This window comes from Macrotis lagotis, chromosome 5, assembly GCF_037893015.1.
Source record: "Macrotis lagotis isolate mMagLag1 chromosome 5, bilby.v1.9.chrom.fasta, whole genome shotgun sequence".
NCBI classification, from domain to species: Eukaryota; Metazoa; Chordata; class Mammalia; order Peramelemorphia; family Peramelidae; genus Macrotis; species Macrotis lagotis.
The window spans coordinates 26,026,087-26,048,864 of NC_133662.1; the positions used below are offsets into that span (position 1 = coordinate 26,026,087).

The 22,778-nt window shown below is 37.3% G+C and overlaps 1 protein-coding gene across 1 annotated transcript in view; it reads right to left on the reverse strand.

Annotated features, from left to right (window-relative positions):
- The window catches only part of RCAN2 (regulator of calcineurin 2), a 304,597-nt gene extending 297,835 nt beyond the window's left edge, over positions 1-6,762 (reverse strand). Inside the window, exon 1 of the mRNA XM_074237103.1 lies at positions 6,432-6,762. The gene's annotated coding sequence lies outside the window, so the exon portion shown is untranslated. The remainder of the gene's footprint in view (positions 1-6,431) is intronic.
- Between the last annotated feature and the right edge of the window lie 16,016 nt (positions 6,763-22,778).

The following is a 22,778-nucleotide window of genomic DNA, read 5'->3' on the forward strand; positions in this document are numbered from 1 at the left end:
AACCAATCAACAGGACCAAAGCTTCTGGAGAGGGTGCTACATTTGACTGCCCATTGCTTTATCTTATTCCTTAGACTTCTGAAACCAAACCCTTCCCTAGTCATCCACCTCTCACTCTATGTTGTCTCATCCTATCAGAATGCAAAATTCTTAAAGGCAGGGATCATCTCACTTTTGTATTTCTATCTCCAGATTATACCACAGTGTCCAGCACATAATGGATGTCTATTTAAAAAAAATATTTCATTTGTACATTTCCACTTGGGACTTTATTCTTCTCATCTCAAATTATAACTATTGTTCCTAATAGTCTAAGTGTACTTAACTAACTTGGTGATTTTGGGTATATCTTCTCTGGTAATTTGCTAGTTGCTTATAGGTCAATCTGCAGGCTTCTGTGTAGATACTATAATATTAATATGCTCTGGAATTCAGTAATAAAATCATTAGGCAATGACTACTCACTACTTCAGTCCATGGGAGCATGAAAAGTGGGACATGATTGAAAAACATCAATAACAGTTTGATTAGCTTCATTCAGACATTCTAGAACTCATAGAAACCTTCAAAGTCCTTGTTAAAGCAACCTACATAGTCATAGCTTGTTCCATTGAGCAATATATACCAATTTCAATATATGCCCACCTCAATTAGGGGGTTTCAGAACAATTGGGGTGGCCCATTCATTTGACTCAGTATGAGATCCTTCAAGATCATACTGATCAGATCCTGTTCCCTACCTGATTTAACCTGCCTAGATGTTTTACCTATCTTTCATTTTTTCTTCTGACTGTGCTTTCCCTTTGGGTTTGTTTTTTGAACAGTGACCTAAGTTTGCCATTGGAGACAGATGGTTCTGGAGGAAAAAGTGAGACTTGTGATTGCACAACCCTCCCTCACTTAAATACAACTCATTTGCAAGTCATGGCATCACCTCTCTGATATCATGTTCCTCTTCAGGAATGAAGGATATACACTTGGACCCCATATCTTAGGTGTTCCCTGTGATTTGGTCTAATACAATGGCCTGACTTGTTCAGGTCTCTGAACATGCAGAGATGTGCTGGGGCCAACTCAAAGGTGAAAAGAGTCCTTGTTCTTTTCTGTGTAGTCATTTCACTTCAGAAACCCACAAGATAATGTTAACAATGCAGATTAGATTAACAAATTTCCTTTTTGGTTTTTCTTTTCCAGAGAACCAGTTGATAAACATTATCAGCACAACCCAGGTCACATCTCATTTTTCTCTACTCCCTAACTATAGCTATATGTTATAACTATAATTTGACCTATTTGTCGCCAGTATGCCCTGATGTTCACTTCATCCTAATATTCTTGTCTTATTTTTACTGCTGGGTTTTCTGGCCTGCCCAACTGGAACACAGGATATGACGTTTTATGTGAGAAAAAATGAGTAATAAAGAGGGGAAGCACTATTTCATCAGTCCATCAATCAGCTATCAAGTGCTTAGTATATCTCAGGGACTGCTAGGTGGGCACAAAAGATAAGAGTGCTAGCTTAGAATCAGAAAGATTCATCTTCCTGAGTTCAAATCTAGCTTCAGGCATTTACTACATGTGTGACCCTGGGCAAATCACTTACCTCTATTTGTCTCAGTTTGTTTTCTCAACTGTAAAATGATCTGGAGAATGGCAAACCACTCCAATATCTTTGCCAAGAACAAATGAAGTCATGAAAAGTCAGATATGACTAAAAAATTGAATATATATACTCCAGGTACTGTGTATAGTGCTAGGGAATGAAAAAAAAATGAGGCAAAAGACAATCCTTGCCCTCAAGGAAGCCATAATCTAATGGAGGAGAAAACAAGCAAACAAGTACAAAGAAGCTATAAACAGGATAAATAGAAAGTAAGAGAGGGAAACTATGTGAATTAACTGGGAATAGAACAGGTTTCTTTTAGTATCTATTATTTGATTGAGACTTAAAGGAAACAAAGGAAGCTAGAAAGTAGAAATGAGGAGGGAGAGCTTTCTAGGTCAGCCCAGGAAAATGCCCAGAACTGAGAGATGAAGTGTCCTGCTCATGGAACAGCTAGTAGGCCAGCATCACCGGATCTAAGAGTAGAAGCCAAGAATTAAGGTGTAAGAAATCTGGCAAGTGGGGAAATGGCTAGATTGTGAAATAATAATATGAATACCAAAAAGAGGATTATGCATTTTATCCTAGACATGAGAGGGAGCCCCTGGAATTTATTAAGTAATAAGGGTGAAAAGAGAAAAAAGTCTTGAGTCAATAGGGGCCTGAATTACAGTTCTGATTCTAACACCACTCAATTGAATGATTTTGAAATGGATTTGGAATCAGGGAACCTGATTCAAATCCCAGATCTTACCCATGGGACCTTGGGCAGATTCTTTTACCTTGATCTATAAAACATAATGTTAGACTAAACCATGTTCTTTACAAACTCATAAAATCTGTGATCTCTGACACATATATGTCCTTTAATCTCTCTGAAACTTAGATTTTTCATCTGTATTTTGGTATTTACCTCGTAAGTTATTTTGTGATATCAAAGAGATAATATTCAGAATGTCCTAAAACTCTTTGTGAACTAAGAATTTGGGGACAACATACATAAAATAGTTTTGAAGAGTTCTATCTAGCACTGTTATCTATTAATATTGCTATTACTACCTCATAGGGTTGTTATGAAAAAGGTACCTTTTAAATGTATAAATGTTTTAGAAATATAAATTATAGTCATGAAGTGCCTAATAAATAAATCATCTGTGACATGACTCCTTTTTCTTATGGGGAGAAAGAGATTTTCTGTGAACATTTTCAAGTTCGGGAATTTTAGTTTAGGCTATTTTGGGAAACGCCTCCCCCCACTTTTTTAACCTCTAGAGAGTGCCCTTCACAGTCATTCACTTTGGTTATTTTTCAAGACATTGAATAATAGCTTCTGTTCAGTTTTAGGCTGCTTCCATGTGTAAAAACAAAAATGACCCATCTTAAGTCATTCAAATCATGCCAGGGGGCACCTCACAGTCAGTAAAATAAGTTGATGGGGTAAAAAAAATAATTAAAATTTTATAGGCATAAAAATGTTGCTCACAAAGATATAAAAAGTATGAGGGGAAAACAGAAACAACAACAAAAACCCAATATTTTATCTCATCTGCTATAATTCGAGCCACGATAAACCTAACTAGAATCACTGACTTTAGACAACATTGCTGCTTTATTGTGTTCTTAACCAATTAATAAACTAAATTAAAAGGGTTCAAAGCATATGTCTCAATGTGAACATACACATACATTGAATATTCTATAGTTGCATGATAACTCACATTTATATGTTACTTTCAAATTACATTTCCTCATTTCATCTTTAAAAACAATTCTGAGAAAAAGACAGTGCAAGTTCTAATATCTCTCCATTTAACAGAAAGGGAAACAGATTAAAGTGGCTTTCTCAAGGTCAATAAATAATAAAGTCAGAGCTGGAGAACTCAGGTCTTGTGACTTTGAACTCTGGTATCCCTTCTAGGATGTTGGGATAATAGATCTAGAACTGGAAGGGTCCATAAAGGTCATTTAGTTTAATACCTTCATTTTACATATGAAGAAATTGAGATGCAGAGAGCTTAAATCATTTGTCCAAGGTAAACTAGGTGGTTAGAGGCAGAGTTGAAGTCCAAGATGAGTGCTCTTTCCAAAATATCATGGTGCCTGACACATCAATACAATTTTGGTTTCAATAGTAGAGATGACCCTTGGAAACACTTTAAATTACTTCTTTCCGAAGTCTTTTTTATATTTTTCTCTACAAAGTCACCAAATGACCTATACTCAATTGGTTGTTCTAAACTTCTTGCTGCAAGGCTCTTCTGAGGCCCACTTATCCAATCAGCACTCAGCCCTTCAAAATAACCCCTCTCTCCTCAATACAGTCATTGTCTGAACCTCCTTCATTTATCCAGCCATCTTGGAGAATCAAAGACCACCAAAACAATATCTTTGAAGAAAATATGTGAAAAACTAAATCGCACTAATTCTCAAGGATGGATAACAACTTCATAGATGATTCTTTCTCTGAATTTTCATTTTAAAAATGTAGCATTGAGACTTTAAGTAATGAAAAGGAATGAATCTCTTAAGTAGATTGACTTTAGCTACTAGATGGGATATACATTTAGGAGCTAGGTCACTCCTACTCAGGAGTTCTTCAGTGTTCAGACAAACACTTTCGCATTGGAAGATAAAATAGGACTCAGGGGTGCCAAACCCCAAGAAATTTGCTTTGTGCAATGGGTGGGGAAATAGACTAGTGGAGCGGAGAAAAGAGAAGAATAAAAAACATGACAACTTTAAGGAGAGCAAAAAATTGACCTAAATAATGATAAGGGATAGATTTGCAATGCACAGGCATGCATCTCTTTGCCTGATTAGGCAGGTGTTTTTAAAAGGAGTGGGATGAGTATTTGTAAATGACAGGGCTCCCAAGGCATCATTTATGCTAGTCAAATTTTACTCACAAGCTAAATCACTAAATTCTTCCATAATCTAAGGAAGGGAATTAAGCTCTGAAAGAACTAATGGAGCAAAAGGTCAAAAAGTCCACCCTAGAACAACCCTGTTTGATGCTGGAAGTATTTACTGTAAATAGCCCTAGAGTCCCACAGAGTGCTTTGCACCTAGTGGGTTCCTGGTAAATATATCTTGATTTTATCTGCTTTCAATAAGAAACTTATATACTGTGCAAAAGATGAGCTAACAGGGTGATTGGCAATGTTTGATACAATGGCTTTAAGGTAAAGACAATCAATAAATAAGGTCTGAAATCCTGCCAAATATCCACTACCACTGGAGAGCCATCATCAATGTGCTTCTCCCTTAAGCATATTTCCCAGCCCTGTGAATTTCTAACTTCATAATACCCTCAAGCTGGGACTGTTTGGCAAGTCAGCTGAGGATCTTTTGCCTTTTGTTGTTGTTGTTGTTCCCCGATTTTGGATTGGATATAAAAGAGGAAAATGAAGTAGTTGGATTATGTTGTTGCTAACAATATCTTACTTTTCCTAAATATTGCTTAACTCTGATAAGGACTTTTAGGTAAAGAACCTACTTGTAGATAGAGTTTTGACTAGGTGTCTTCAAAATCTGTGTTCTATTTGCTTTGGGTCCTTAGGAAAATCACTAAACCTCTCTGATCATTTGCTCATCTGTATAAAGATTTCTTTTTAGATGATCTTTAATGTTCTTTCCTGGTCTAAATTTTAGGATCTATATAAGTCTTCCAGTACCACAGGAATGGGATAATGTTTTTTAAACTTTATTTTTGTAATAGATACAAAGAGGCTCCCCCCCCCTCAGTAAACTGAAACAACAGAGAAGCTTTTAAAAATTCTTGCTAGCAAAAGCATAAAATAAATGTTTAACCCTTTCTTCACAAGCCCCCCCCCCCCTTTTGGCATTGCAGCTGATGCTTGAATTGCCCAATGCATCGCATCAGAAAAGGTCCAAACCAGCAGGCTCCATGAACTCTGGCTTTATTCTTTAGCAGATGAAGGAAAGAATCTGCTTGCCTTGGAAAAATGAATCATTAACTCAAAGTCCAACAGAGCTGCCCTGGAAACCAAAGCGATGGAAGAAAGTGATGGTATCTCTGGGGCAAGTTGAGATTTTCCTGTTCTTTCCTGTGACTTCTAAAGCGAAGCATCCCACAATCCTGGGCCAGGCAGACACAGAACAGTCTAGTTCTTTCACTTTACAAACGTGAAGTTATTTTTAGCTGACCCAAGCTAGCTAATTCCCCTCAGGGCAGTTTCCCAGCTAGCTCAGCCACCTGGCAACAAGTCGCCCCCTTCCCCAGCACCCACATCCTCCTACCCCTGGCCTTGGGGAGGGGCTCTCCTCCTTTCTTTCTCCCACCCCAAGCCCCCTTTGCGAGCCCTCAGTCCCGGGTGCGTTCTGTTCCTTGCTCTACTCCACTTATCCACCTGCTGCTTGCTACTGCTCGACCTCAGATACTTAACGCGAAGCCCGTTTTCCCGTAAAGCGGAATTCTTGGGACCCGGCTCATTCGAACTCGCACTGCCACAGAGATTCAGTCCACCCGGTCCCTGCGGAAACGCCTCAATTGAGGTGAAGGGGGAGGAGGGGAAAGGCGGGGAACAGTCCCCAGGATGCACCGTCGCCCACTGCCCGACTAAACCTGCTGCCCCCCCATCCCTTCTTCCTACCCCATCATAAACAATGAACCCTTCCCCCCATTTCCCCTCCTCTCCCCTCAGAAAACTGGGCAGATACTCACTGGCAGACCTCGTCCCCACCCCCACCCCCATCCTTGGGGGGACCAGGGAGGCCAGAGCGCTCTCCCCCACCTCCCTGGCCGCCGCCGGTCAGGCGCATGTGTTAGGTGGGGTGATCCAGGGACTGGCGCTGTTACGTAACTGACCTGCCGGCTGTCCGAGATGCCCCGAGGAGGGCAGCGGATCGGGGTCCGAAGAGTGACTCGGCTTAGTTGGACTGGGCAGGGCAATCTGCAGTTGCCCGGGACGCAGCAAAATGGATGGTGCGGGTTGGACTCCTCAGGATAAAGCTCAGGATCTTCCTCACCTGCCCCTGCTGATGCGTGTCCGCGTTGTGTAGAAGCGTGCAAATAGGTGTGTGTGCCGGTGCTGCGGAGGTGTGTTTAAAGAGTGTCCACAGCGCCCAACCTGCCTTCTTGGCCCGCAGCAACTGAAAGGCTGCCGAGCTCTCCTCCGAGCTCTCCCTCCTCCCTTCCTCCCTCCCTCTCTCTTCTTCTTTCTCCCTCCCTTGTCTCACCCGCCCCAACCTCCACTGCTGTCACCCGGGACAAAGCTGTTCCAGGGAGGGGCACGGCAGGACACAGAGGAGCCACGATGGGCGACTCTTGAGCTCCAACTCACCTAGCCAACCCTGGATCCTACCGGAGGGCTCGGTTCTACTTTCAGTCTCCCCCCACCACCACCACCTTTGCTTGTTCTCTCTCCAAACCTCGCACCCCACAACTTCCAATCCACCCCCAGTAGCCCCCCAACATGCCGGTTCAGCCAGCACCCTGTTTCAAAAACCACTCTCCATACTCCGATCCCCTTCATAGACCCTCAGTCTTTCTGCTGCCCTGTTTGCTCCTGGAAAGGATGCAGAAAAGACTGGCTGGCTTTAACCTGGGTGTCACTGTCACAGAAAAGACAAGACTATAGGACTGTGGCTTGAATGGCAACAGAGTAGGGAGAGTGGTGGTTTAGGTTGGTTACAAAGGTAGGGATGGAGGAGTCAGACAGAGAGAAACTCTAACACAGGGATAGATAGTGGTGAAGAGAAAGAGTTGTCTATTAATCCAGAAAGAAGGCAAAGGCTCGAGAAGGGAAAGTGATAAAGAAGCACACAGAGCCGGTGACTGTTGATAATTTACAGATGAGATGATTGAGACAGTTATGACTAACTGAGAGGCAATGATGGAGTTATGGAGCTATGTCTTGCAGAAAGTGAAATTGAATGGAAAGGTATAAAGTGGAGAGAGAGAGAGAGACAGAGAGAGAGAGAGAGAGAGAGAGAGAGAGAGAGAGAGAAAGAGACAGAGAGAGAGAGACAGAGACAGAGAGACAGAGACAGAGAGACAGAGACAGAGAGACAGAGAGAGAGAGAGAGAGAGAGAGAGAGAGAGAGAGAGAGAGAGAGAGAGAGAGAGAGAGAGAGAGAGAGAGAGAGAGAGAGAGAGGGAAATCAGACACAGAGAGATTTAATACTTACTGAAGAAGACCCATAAGATTAAGATCTGGAAGGGATCTTCTCCACATCAGGCATTCTTAACCTTCCTTGAAATCTTTTGTCAGTTTGGTAAAAGCTACAAATTTCTCAGAATTTGTTTCTTATATTTATAATTTAAGGAACTACCAAATTTCTATTAGAGGTTAGTGAAAAATTAAGATGTATCTTTTCCCCAATCCACAGTCACAGAACCCCATGAAATCTACTCATGAATCCCCTATGGAAATCAACTGCTTTAGATCACCTAATCCATTATCCATTCATTTCGTGAACATTATTAAACACCTCCTGTATATTGATATTTTTCTCGGGACAGGGCGAGGAAGAAAAGGAAACCTGGGACAAAAGCAAAAGATTTCCTGACTTCGAGTAGTTTGCACTCTCCTGCGAAAAAGAAAATGTATGTAGATATGTTCATACACAATATGTTATAAAGAGTAGATAGAGCCTTCTGGATCATGTGACTGTACAATTTTTTCCAAACCTTATGCTCTCCCAAAATTCTCCAAAATACAAATTATTCATAAGTGGTTAAAGCAATTACAGTTTTCTCCTATGTCTAAGACCCCAAGATCTCTTATGAAACAACAACCTGTTCAACTAATAACAGAGAAGACTAATCCCAATTCCTGAACACACTAACTCAACAATATTTTCCACACCACCCTTTATACTCTGGCAGGACTGCACAACAAGATCCCAACAGCTGTTCTTGGCATCCACTCAGTAATCCCTTTGCTGCTGCTATAGTCTCTATCAGTACACTTTTAACCTTGTCCTCACTTCACCATTCTGCAGCAGTTAGCTACAGAACTCAACTCTTCTCCCTACCATATCTTGTATGGAAGAAGCAGATATATAGGAAGATAAGTAGCTTGCTCTATCAAGGTGGCAAGCCAGACAGTGTGCTATGCTATAGCAATGATGAGCCAGAGAACTAATGAAACAGGGAATTGGGGAAGGGTACCAGAACTGGCATGGAAGTGAGGGGACATCCAACAGAACTCCAGCAGAAGAAATGGGGACTGGCATCCTCCTGAGGTCACTCCTGTTCATCTCTTCATCCCACTAGAAGTCACTTGGGGCAGAAACTGAGGTCAATGGAAAACAAGTTCTCCAGGTTGGGAGGAGACTGAAACAACTTTGAGGTCTAGCCCTCAGGAGGAAAAGTGAGTGAAAGTAGACTATAAGAAAAAAGAGATATTGCAAAAAATTGGGGAAGAAAAACCTCAAAGCATAAGCAAATAAGCATGAAATATATTTATAAGAGAAGAGGTCTCCCAGAATATTTAAATAATTTCAAATATCTATGAATCTAGATTTCAAAAGAAAGGAAAATGAAACGACACTTGATGAGATAAAGGAGCCTGTGCTTCTCAAGAGGTCATAGATCCACAGAAGGATATTCTTGAATGGTTAAGAAAGAAGCAAAAATTTTGAAATCAGAATTTACAACCATAGCAGAAATAATCAGTAAAATAGAAAAAAATAACTTGAATTTATAGTGGCAAACCTCAACAAAGAAACAGAGAACAAAAAATAGATTGTGAATATAAATACACAGAATTCCTCTAGAAGATCAATCCGGAAGAAGAGAAGCAAAAAGCAATAATGTTAAAAGAAATTATGAGCGCTATACAAGTAAAATATATTGACCTTGAAGACATTATGCATCAGAACAAATCACAGAATACAAGATGTCAATGAAAATAATATGTTGATTGCCCCTAGGGGACAAACCCAAATAAACAAACCAAAAACTTCTATGCTTCAAAGTTAGACACATAGTGGTTAAACCTAATAATTACAATGACAAAAAAAGACATACACACATATTCTGTAAATGAATAAGAGAAATTCAAATAAAAATAACAGATTCTACATTCAACAGAAACTGCTGAAGGAAACAGAATAAAATCTTTCAAAGAGGAAAGTAGTTCAAGATGTAACTTGTTTACATCACCATTGGGATTCAAATAAATTAATAACCGGTTCTCTGCCCTAATGAGCATTTTAAGGATACAAAATGAATACCAAAAGATAGTTTAATATTTCGTGCATTTAATTCTCAAATAAGAAGAATATAAGAGATCCACAAAACTAGATTATATTATTCACAGTAAGCAAACAAATCCTTATGGAACAAAAGCAGTCATGTGACCACAGCAGCCAATGTTGGAACATATGCAGATCCAAAACTCATTCTACATATTCTAACTCTTTTTTCTTCTACTTCCATGGCTTCCAAAGTGAGCAATAACACTCCTGAAATTTATATTTCTATTGGTTCATTGTTTCACCATTCAGGGAACACTAGCATACTCATAATATCCAGGAGGAATTTTGAGCATAACACAAAGTAGAAAAAAATGACAACTTGTCACCCACTGGTTGTTTGCACTTTTTCTCTTTATGTTATATGTTTGTTTATTGAAGTAACAACAAGGGAATTAAAATGTAGTATTTCATCAACGGTATAATGAGTTTTTAAAAATGAATAGATAGCACAAGCATAGCTCCATTACTTTTTTTTAACCTATGTATAGAATGAACATTATTACAGGTGCTTAGAAAAACACTGTTGTGCAGGTGAACATTAAAAAAGAGTAAGGAGGGGGCGGCTAGGGGTGCAGTGGATAGAGCACCGGCCCTGGAGCCAGGAGTACCTGAGTTCAAATCCAGCCTCAGACAGTTAATAATTACCTAACCTCATTGCTTCGCAAAAATGAAAAAAAAAAAGAGTAAGGGAATGAAAATTTGTGATTTTCACATTAGGTAGCTGCCCAGGTAACCACTTTAGAGAGAACCCTGATTACAAGTGCCATTTTAGCAACCAGTTTGCCAAACTCAACATAAAATTAGGTATCAATTCAAACTGGTGGTAACTGACTGAATCCCACCACTGGGTTACCAGAGCCTAAGCATCAATGAAAATAGGAATTCAATAAGAGAATCATTTAAAACATTCCTACAAAGAAAACCAGATGTAAGCAGATTTATTGCTTTGCAAACACCCCAGACAACAGAAATACAAGAAAGGTAAACAAATACAGCAATTAAAGTGCAAAAAATGAAATAAATTGACTCAGAATATGTAAAGGGGGAAGAACTAGAAAGAGAAAGACACATGCAGTAAAAATCGAAAACAAACAACCCGGAGGGAATATAAACTATTGTACAAGGAAAAAGGCTAAAGAAATAATGGTTCAGGCTTGAAATACCATGGATTAAACTTCACAGAAGAGTCAATGATTTGGATTTTTAGGAGTAGGGGAGAGAAAAAAACTGCAGAATGAGAGGAAATATAAAAGGAGAGAGAGGAAAAAAAGAGCAACGTGAAATGTACACTAATCAAAGTCAATGTAAAAAAATATGATGGGAAAATAAGTTATTTAATCCCTACTGGAGAATGGGTGAAGTACCAAAGAGGGTTTGAAAAGGGGGGAAAATCTTGTTTCAGAAATAGGAAGCTGTAACACAGAAGAATACTGCCATATGAGGCAAGAGATTCTGTGATGGGATAGGCAGAATGTAAAATGATTAAAATCTGCAGGAATTATTTGTATTTAGAGGGATCAATACCTTTGAGAGAAAATACTATGCTCCCATAGATAGTGGTCTTTCTCAAGAAAAGGGGAATCAGTGTCCTGAGGGAGGGGAGAAGCAACCATCATTCAGAAGGATGGTAGGGCACAAGATTTCATGGCAAATGGAAGGGGAAAAAAGTCATTGGAAACACAGAAGGTGTAAAGAATGGTACAATTAGGAAACCAGGAAAATTTCTTAGCCTGCCTTTTATTCTACTTCCACTCACTTTTCTTCCCCTTTGATGGTAGATTTCCCCAAGGTTTAAATCTCAAAGCTGTTTCAGCCTCCCCCTTATCTGGGAAATTCACTTTTCACTGCCCTTAGTCAGTGTCCCAAACAACTTGTAGAAGAATTAGAAATGGGACAAAACTGACCCTAGCTAGACACCAGGCCTCTTTTCTTTAGGCCTGGTGGAGCTTCGCTCCTCTCCCAGCACTGGTAGTTTCCCCCAGTTCCCTGTCTTCATCAGTTCTACTCTATACTCTCTGCTCTCTTATCAGCAGGTATTGATACTTCTAAGAGTGAAGCACAACAAGAACAAAAATAAGAGACAGTAAAGGAGATATGGCAGGAATTATAATTAGTGTGTTGGGCTTTTAAAAACAATGTTAACTTATTGGATTGTTAAAATAACCCTAAGAAGGTACTGTTCCAACCCCCATTTTACAGTTGAAAAAAAATGAAGCAAAAAAGGGGAGGGGGAGAAGTGATTTGCCTGGGATCACATGGCTAGTAAGTATTTGAAGTCAAGTCTTCCAGAATAATGAATAGTTTAGAGGACTGGGCCACCTGGATGATTCATCAACAATAACACAGAAACTTTAAAAGAGGGCAGTCAAAAATAAGTTTCTCAGAAACTTATTCCATGAGGAATACATAGACTAAAAATGGAATAAATAAGTCAAATAATAATGAAAGTCTAGAATAGAGTGGAAGAGAAGAGAATTAATGGAGAGAATGAGGGAAAGAAATTTTTTTTTAGGAAAAAAAAGGTGTGGAAAAACATTTTTTATTATTTTATTATTATTTTATAATAAAAAAGAAAAACATTTTTAAAAAAGTAAACAAGGCAAATAGCAATATTTAGGGCAGGAGCAATTACAATAATGGGGAGGATATCAGGAAATGTCTAGTACAAGAGAAGGTATATGATTCTAATAGATGGAGTTAATCTTAATTAGCATATACAAGTTGATGAAAGGAATAAGCAACAGAACTGGGCTTGTATCCTTGGTCCTCCCAAGGCTCTTTCCATGCTTTTCTGCCCTGGAAAAGAAGTTACTGCAGATATTGAAAAATCATGTCTTAGGGTGACATTGTTAAAGACAGGCTATGCTTAAGAGAAAGGATATCATTGACTTTGATTTAGGAGAACACTGTAAACTCTACAAGATTGTATTTTAGGACAAGAATACAGGCCCAAGACAAGCAACTGCATTAGCAGATCAATTGTTTTCTCTTTTTTAAACTAATGGTCTCATTGATTTCTTTTGTATCTTTTTCACATTATTACAACATTGTCTCTTGATAATAAAACATATATTAATGTTTGGCTATTGGCACAATAAAATAAATCCAGTGCCTTTTTCCATATTGTATTCTTTCATTGTTAACAAAAAAATGAACAGGATGGATTGAATGATCCAGAGATACTCCCAGTTATTGATTTCCATGATACTGTTTTCCTAGATAGCTATAGAACCTGTTTTCCTAGATAGTTATAGAACTACAGAAAAAATAATTTAGTCTAGTCCCTTATGTCTACAGATAAGGAAACTGAAGCCGATCACATAGCTTCTTAGTACCAGAACCAGGATTACAATCTAGATCCCAGATTATTTCCACTGTACTTCAATTCAAGTAATTTGACTATGCCTTTAAGCTCAAATCACTGTGGATTTCATTGAATAGTCAATAATAGACCTCAATTCAAGCCTCTGTAGCTCATAGTTTTGATGATTTAGAATGAGTGCTTTCTGTTCTTTCTAGAAACTCTGAGGGTCTTCCCCTCAGAAAATAATATTTTTGTGATGATAAACAAGGCCATCTTTTGATTCAATCCTTACCTATTCCTTAGTTGCATGGGCATTGTCTCAGATAAATTAAGACCAAGGAAAAACCTTAATTTGGAAAGGCCAACATCATCTACTGTATCCTGGACCAGAGCCAGTCCTTTTGACATTTGTCTTACCTCTGGTGGAGGGAGTGAGGCAGAGGACTTTGTGGAACTCTTCCTTCCTCAAATCCAATTCACATGCAAGTCAAGATGTCACCCTCATATTATCATTGGTTCTCTTTGACAATTATGGTTGAATAGCAAAGTAAAAAGTTTATTAGATATACCCATCTTCCCAAGTTCAAATTCAGTCTCAGAAACTTACTAAATGAGATTCTGGGCAAGTCATTTAACCCTGTTTCCTCAGTATCTTCATCTGTAAAATGAGCTGGAAAAGGTAGTCAAGTGATTCATTCAATGTCACCCAGCAAGCATCAGAGATAGGTTTCCTATCTAGAGCTCCTGATTCTAAGTCTAGTATATAACACAATGAATGCATATAGGTGGTATTTGATAAAAAAAATTATTGATTAAATAATTTATGAGGAACTCAGATTTCCTGAAGTTTCAAAAAGGCCTTTCTTTTGTCTCCTTTTCACATTCTCCTAATAACATTTTAAGTATTTATTTGTGGCTAATAGAACAATTAAACAAATATACTGCCTTGAAGCAATTCAGAAATCATATTCCTATAATTTAGGTATTTATTGAGTACCTATTGTGCACAAAGAACTGTGCTAGACCCTAGACGGAATACAAAGACAAGTCACACTCTCTGCTCTTAGACCTCATAATCTAGTGGGAGAAATAAGGCAAGAAAACAACTAAATATAGAATAAATCAGAATATGGACTTTTTTTGAAAGGTAAACAAGCTATTGAGGCCTCAGAAGAGGAAGATTGTGTTTATTTTAAGAAACAGTACATTCCAAAGCATTTCAAATTTCAGAAAAATTCCCATAGATTTGAATTAGTTGTGAATCCAGGTGTGAAAATGCATATTCCTTAGGTTAGAAATAAATGTTATACATTCATTAATGAATGAACTGGATAAGAAGAAAAGACTGAAAAAGACTAATCACCATCCAGAAAATGGTTCTTGCTATGAGTAAAACATATTTTAGTCTATGATATTTCATGTTAAATCATGGTGAGTTGAGTCAGAATTTGAATGAAGGAGGAAATGGATCTTGAAGAATTTCAGATTCAGTTCACATTGTCATTTTTTTTCCCCTGGAATGCAGAGTGAGAAGAATGAATGACTATAGGCAGAAGTTTCTCTGGTAACTTGTTACCCTAGAGATTTGCTGTTAAACAATGATATTCCATCTCCCTCTTTTTGTGGCTAAACTCCTTTAGAAAGAGTTTATATGGGTGTCTCCACTTCCTTTTCTCTCGTTTTCTTCTGATATTTTTTTTTAGTTTTTGCAAGGCAATGGGGTTAAGTGGCTTGTCCAAGGCCACACAGCTAGGTAATTATTAAGTGTCTGAGGCCAGATTTGAACTCAGGTACTCCTGACTCCAGGGCCAGTGCTCTATCCACTGCACCACCTAGCTGCCCCCTTTCTAGTATTTTTGCAGTGTGACATTTGATTTTATCATTCAGCAGAAACTGTTCTCTCCATAATTAGCAATGTTTGCCAAATCTGATGCCTTTTTTCAATATTCATTGTTCTTGATTTCTCTAACCTTGGGCATTATAGATCATCATTCCTCTTAGAAACTATAGCTTTTCCTGACAATGTTTTCTACCAGTGTTCTTTGAATTGTTTGACCCCTCCTTGTCATATTCATCCAGATCATATTCATTTCTGTAATTGATCATCAAAGTTCTGTCCTGGACCTCCTTCTCTTGCCTCTTTCTACTATTACATTTGGAAAGTTCATCAACTCTCTAATGGGTTCGATTATCATCTTTATAAAGATGATTCTTAGATCTATTTATCTAACCTTAACCTCTCTCTTGAACTCTACTCTCTTATCTCACACTCTGCCATCTCAAGCTGAATGTCCCCCAAATATCTCAAACTAACCAGGTTTAACATAAAAGTAATTCTCTTTCCCTTCAACCTTACCCTCTAGAGAATTCATGTATTACTGCTAAAAGCAACACCATTCTTTCAGGCATCCTGGCTCATGATATGGATGTCATCCTGGAACCAATACTGCATGGCATACTCTCCCCTATATCACCTGTGTCCCTAGGGAGAGTAGGTTCAGACCTTGCATAACATTCATTTACAAATAATTCACTAATTCACTTTCAAAAGCTTCATGGTGGAAAGTTGGATCACTTTGCATCTCTGCTCTACTGGACTGGGGCCTGGCAAGACACTGAGGACTTTGATACTCACCATCTGGCTTCCAGCAAATCCCAGCATGGAATCCACAAGGTCATAGCCAGTGCTGGTGTCCTTCACCTAAGAGTCAAGAACAAGCACAGAGCCTGGCAGCCCTTAGAAGGGAAGAATCTGAGGAGTGGTATATTCAGAAATGTTTAACAACTGACTCCCTGGGGAGAAAATGCATATACATATATATATATATATATATATATTATATGTATATAATATATATATAATCTTACTCTCAAATTTGATAAATAATACATTTTAAATGCATTGTTAATATACATTTTCTCTGTCACTTTCTTAAGTCTAGACCAATAGAAACAAGGGTTATCAATCCATATATAAGGATCCAAACTGACTTAATTATTGACTTAATTTTAAATGTAATGTAATATAATATGTTTTATACTATATGGCTAAATATTGCCCAATTATATTTTAACCTGGTTTAGGTAGAGTCATTTGACACCGCCTATCTAGATAATTAAGAAAACAGTAAATCAAACCCAATTTGTAGATTTGCTGATTTCCAAAGTGAGAATTTAACAATAGACTCCAATCCTTTTGAATTGGCTCCAGCACAGTCTAAGTGTGAGACTTTTCCCCTTATAGCATTCTTCCAGGAAAGAAGCTAGTTAGAAAAAATGCCTAGCGATTCATCCCCTCTTCTCTCACTGTGCCATGGCAGCCTCAAATAGATCCATGAGTTTATCATCAGTATGTCAATGATTTCACTTATAAGGTGACAACCCATTTACATCCACTCATTTTGCTCAACTCTTGTCTATGTCTTCCCATGAGTTTCAAAAAGACTTTCTTCAGATACTACACAGTGACTGTAAGAGTACTTCCCTTCTATCCCCGGGGGGAAAAACATTTTATATTTACTCTGAATATATTCTGTACTGCCATTTGCACATGTGTAATCTACTTCCATAGAATTATAAACTCTTTGTACATAGGGTTATATCTGTTTTGTCCCCAGGGACAAATGTTTTGTCATGCATGTCATACAAAATATATGACATGTTGTTTTTCTTGTTCAATTCTGCCCAACTCTTGGTAACCTCATTGACCATAGAAGGCTAACACTATCCAAGGTTTTTTTGGGGGGCAAAGATACTGGAGTGACTTCTTTCTCCAGCTCATTTTATAGATAAGGAAACTGATACAAATAGGAGGAAAGACTTGTCCAAGTTCACACAATTAGTTAGGATTTGAACTATCTTATTCTAAGCCCAGACCTCTAACCACTGAGTCATCTAGAAGCCTGTGACACATTAGTGCTTAATAAGTACTTAATGATTTTCATGATTGCCATAAGAATTTGTTCAATGTTGGGAGCTTTGTGCCAGACCAGTGGGACATATTCACATATATTATCCCTAACTCTCTCCACTTAACCAGCCCATTTTTTTTGTCTCAAAAATATTTCTGCTGAAGTAGAGTGAGCAATAATTTGGAATTCTGCCTATATCATTTATTATCAGTGTGACCTTGAGTAAGTCTCTTAACATTGTTCTCAGACTGTTTCCTCATCTGTAAAATGAAAGAACTAGAAGACCTTTAACGTCTCTTCCAGCTCTAAATTTATCATCATATGATCTATGCTCCTGTGATTCTCCTTGGCAAATACTCATTTGCTGTACTTTTCTCTCTAGGTGATATTCATTTTCTTTTAATTTTAATACATTTTATGCTTTATCTTTTGTTTTTATATTACCTGTATTAAGTATATGAATATGTCCTCAATTCCCTTCCCAGAAAGTTCTCCCTTTAAAAGGGGGGGGGGATAAACAGTTCATCAAAACTAATTAATATATGAATGTATTATGTTTTAAAAGAAAAGTATGCTGTACAGAATAGAAATGTGCAATTTCGCAAGTGCTCCTCTTTTTTAACTCTTCCTTGTTTATGGAACTCATTTGTTATGTTTAAGAATAAAAAGTGAAAAATATAAAAGGATGAATTTTAGCACATTTTATTTTTAATCTTTTGCTTTTATATCACCTATATTAACTATATGAATATATAGTTCTTTGTTTATAAAAATGTCCATTTTGTTTGGTGTTTGTTAAGTTTAGAATAAAAATGAAAATATTAAAAAAAGAACAAACATATCAAAAATGTCTGACAATCTGTACAATCTTCCATGTTAATAGTCTCCCATGTCTTCAAAGAAACTGGAGGAATGGCTTTTATTTCCCTTTTAAAGATAATTTTGGTCATAATTTTATGCATTCAGTTTCTATTGTTTTCTTGTTGTTTATTATATTCTCATCATTGTAGTCATTGGGTCTTCTGGGCTCTACTTAATTTTCTTTGCATCAGTTTACATTATCTTCCCTATATTTTCTATAGTTCTCAAATGCATGGCTTCTTACAGCATAGTAATATTCAGGTATTATATTCATTTTCATTTCTTTGGAAACCAGCATTCCATGACTTATAACCATGCAAAAACAAAAATAGTGCAAATAATCGAGATGCACATGGAGAGCATCCTTTATTAATATCATCAAAGGGACCAGGTGGGTTTTGTCAAGCAAAATTCTACAGTAGGCTGTCTCTTTAACTCTCCCACAAGTGACTGACTACAAATGACTAACAAAGACAAGATCATTGTGTTTATTGCTTCTTGACTACAGAAACAAGGGAAAAAATCCCCCCCAAAACTTTTAATTGAATAGGGCAGAGCGATACCTTACTATCTCCCAGTTGACAATAAAGTATTTTTCCTCCAGATATTTCTTTAGTGCTTGCCATACATCTGTTCTGCTGTTCAGATGGTACCTGAAAACGACCTGTCTGCCATCTTCCCTTTTTTCACCTCTTACTGCACACTGTGCCCAAAATAGCTCTTGTCAACCTTCACGAGTGTACCACATTCAGCATGCCAGAATGAAAGTAACAGTTGCTGGCTTTAGATCTCATATAGCTGTGTCTGAGTGTCTGGGGTGTGTTAGAGCTGTTCAGTTAAGTGTCAGAAAATGGCATACACATGAGAAGCAGCTACCCAGCAGCTGAGCTATTTGCCCTCTCCTTCTTGGTGGTGGGGAGAGGACTGGGCAGAAGGATGTGGCAAGGGAATATTCTGTTATATCCAAATGTGTGTATTGCTAGAGTGAAGAGAAAGAAAACATAATAGTAACTTTGAAAAATATTTTTCCCCTATTGTAGGAAGGATGTGTTACATATTGGAATATACAGAGCTTTATATACTTTGAGTTAGAAAGCCATATTTGAAGAAAAGCTCTATTACTCTCTGATGACACAGTAGATAGAGTTCAGTCTTGAAGTCCAAAAGATGACTCTTCCTGAGTTCAAATTCAGTTTCAGACTTACTAACTGTGTGATCTTCGACAAGTCACTTAATCTTGTTTGTCTCAGTTTCCTTATCTGTAAAATGATCTATAGAAGGAAATTGAAAATCATTCCAATATCTTTACCGCAAGAACCCCAAAGGGGTTCATGAATAATTAAACATGATTGAAGCAACTTAAACAGTAACAACAAAATAATCTCTTACTTTCTGCCCATTCTCAAGGATAACTATCTGATTCATGCTAGTTCTGAGAACTGAACAAAGTCAGTTATCTTATTTAAGTTTTTAAGAAACTACTAGTATTTAATTTTTTGTTGCTCTGTGTTTATCTGATATGACTTTAAACAAATGCTAAATTCAGAATAAGAACTAGCACAGAAGGAAATTGAGAAAGACAGAGGTTAATTAATTTGCTTGGGGTCACACAGTAAGCATTTATTCAAAGAATAATTTGAACTCAGTACTTATGGATACCAGGTACATTGCTCTGTCTACTGTTCCATAGGATCACAATATTTAGATATCTATCAGTCAATTTCTTAAGAAACACTATGTGACTATGTGCTAAGTACTGGAGATCCAAAAAAAGATTGAACAATAACAACAAAACACTCCCTGTACTCCAGGAGGTCACAGTCTAAAGGGAGGAAGACATACAAAAAACTATTTTCAAACTTGCTATCAAGAGGATATAGTTGAAATAACTGGGGTAGGGGTGGGGAGGAAGAAGACACTAAAGTAAGAGGAATCAGGAAAGGTTTCTTATAGAAAGTAGGATTTTTTATATTAACTTTTCTTTATTCACTGTGTTTTGACTTGGAACTCATGCTTCTTTGAAATTTCCTTTATTTGCTAAGACTATGTCCTGAAAACAATATTTAAATCATTCAATTTCCAGATCGGGATTTGAGATGGTACTATTATTTATATGTAATAGAATTACAATTTTGTATGTATAAGTGAAAAATAAAAGTTGCCAAGTTGTATCATCAATATTTTCCTGACATCGTTTCCCCAATCATAGGGTTTAGATAGACTCAAAATTGTCAAAAAATTGCTCAATGATTTCGCACTACCCTCCAACCCCTACATATGCTGCCTTTCCCTAGTGGGAAATCTTGAAGTCAAAAACTGGCAATGTATGTGCTCATCACTAAGCATTTTGTCCTTGAATCATTTCAGGTTCTTTTTTGGAGGTTTCCTTGGCAAAGATACTAGAATGGTTTGCAGCTCATCTTATAGGTGGATTTTATACGTGAGAAAAACCTGAGGCACACAGGTTAAATGATTCATCTAAAATCACATACCTAATAAGTGTCTTAGGCTGGATTTGAACTCATGAAGCTGAGTGTTTCTACGTCCAAGCCCAGGGCTCTATCCACTGTGCCACCTAACCATCTAAGCACCAAGCATGATGGATGTTATATAGTATATACCATAGAAATGTTTTTCATTTTTTATTCATTTTATTCATTCAGTTTAGATAATGGTGAAAATAATAGGATGGCAGAATTATATCAGTCAACATGGAATATGAAATGTATTTGCATCCTATCTAGAGTTTTATGTGCTACATCAAATGAGATAACATTTGTAAAGGACTTGGCATGTTATCTGGAATCAAATAAATATTATATAATTATTCCTTATCCTTCCCTTATGTTTTCATTTTCACTGAATAATAATAGTAATAGTAATAATAATAATAATAATAATAATAATAATAATAATAATAATGTCCCAATAAATCATTTGATTATTTTGCATGGGCAAAACTATGGGTTTGTTTATCTTTGACATCTCTGCTTCTTCCTTCCTTTGAACCTCACAAGGTACCCAGTGTTTTCTTATTGCTTTTCTAAGTAAGTCTGCAATGGAATCATGGAATGTAGAACTTAGGTTGGGACAACTAGAACTTGGAACTGGGTTCCAAAATTTAGAGAACCTTTATAACATTTTAATTCCTTTAGAAACTCAGCTTATCACCTAATTAGAAAAAAATAATTAGTTATAATAGGAAATAAGTAAATGACACACTTCCTCTCCCCAGAAAATGTACCCCAGGAGGGTTTCTCAACAACTGAGTAGTAGCCTTCCCAGCAAGAGTCTCCAGATTTCCCAAGGAGCCTTTCAATTTTCCAACAATTGGGCCCATTTTATGGAATTTGTGCTAGGCCAGAATTGTTAGTTAAAGTTCTATCACCTTGATTCCACAGGTGAATCTAAAATCTTAGGACGTAAAACAATCTACCCAAAGTTTTTCATGGAGTAAGCCATAGCATAAGGTCTTGAATTTGGTCAATGCCCCTCCTAATAAGTGGCCCTCAGTAGGTTTCTAAGGGCAGCTAGGTGGTATATTGGATAGAGCAATCTGAAATCAAATATGACCTCAATTACTTACTATGTAGCACTGAACCAATCACTTATCATTATTTGCCTCAGTTTGATAAACTATTTCAGTATTGGCAACAAAATCCCCAAATGGGGGTCTCAAAGAGTCAGACCTGAAGAAAAAAACAACTGAACAACAATAGCAAAGTAGGTTTCTAAAGATAAATCATGATGGAAAAGTAGACATGAGTAATTTACATGTGTCTTCTTCCATTAGAAAGTGTATTTCTTGAAGACAGGGACTGTGATTTTTGTCTTTCTTTGTATTTCAAGATCTTCTTGGAGCAGCTAGGTGTCACAGTGGATAGAGCACTGGCCCTGGAGTCAGGAGGACCTAAGTTCAAATCTGGCCTCAGACATTTAATAATTGTCTAGCTGTGTGACCTTTAGCAAGTCACTTAACCCCATTGCCTTGAAAAAAAAATTCAAGATCTAAATAAATGCTTGTTAACTGTCTGCAAGTGAAAAAAATAGGAATACTTTGAATATTACATTTTCTTCTCTGTTTACATGCTGTTTTTCCCAGCAAGGATAATGTAAGCTCCTTGAAAAAGAGAAATTTACATAGCCAGGGCTTAAATAAAATTTATTTGAGTTTAAAAAGTAAGAAGCAAATAGGCATTGAACACCTACTAACATCAAGCCTTCTACATAGTAGATTTTTTCTAAAGTCTGCTGAATTGAATTTTTAAGCAAATTCCAAACCTTGAAGGTTTAAATAATTCCTTTTAAAAGGTTTTTTTACATTCATAAGATTCTAGGGTATACAACGGTGTTCATAAGGAGCAGGGATGTATCTAGGGTTGTGCAGTTAATGTCAGGATTGAGAGTTGAACAAGGCATCTTAAAATAAAAGTGCTTTTTGCTACATTATTCTACCTTAGTCACCCCACACTCAGGTCCTTTGGAAACTGTGTGGTTAGTAGCAGACATAAGTCACCCTGGGGAATATCCGTTTTGTATATGTTTACAAAGGGAAAGACAAATCAGATACAATCCACCTTACCCAACATCTCTTCTCCCCATATCTAACATCTTTCACATAATATCTATATTTTAACAAATATATAACAAAATAAAATCTATGACAACCTGGAAGAGTCACAATGTGAATACAAGCACTAGGGTAAGGTTGATGGGGGAGATATTTGAAAGAAGTAGATCCTTTGGAAATATTTAAATTCCATCCTCTAGCTTACTCTATCTGTGTGATAAAATTGACATTTTCAAAGAAGCCAATAAAATGCTTTAAATTTCAAGAACGTTACAATAATCACCTGGTATAAGTCAAAATAAA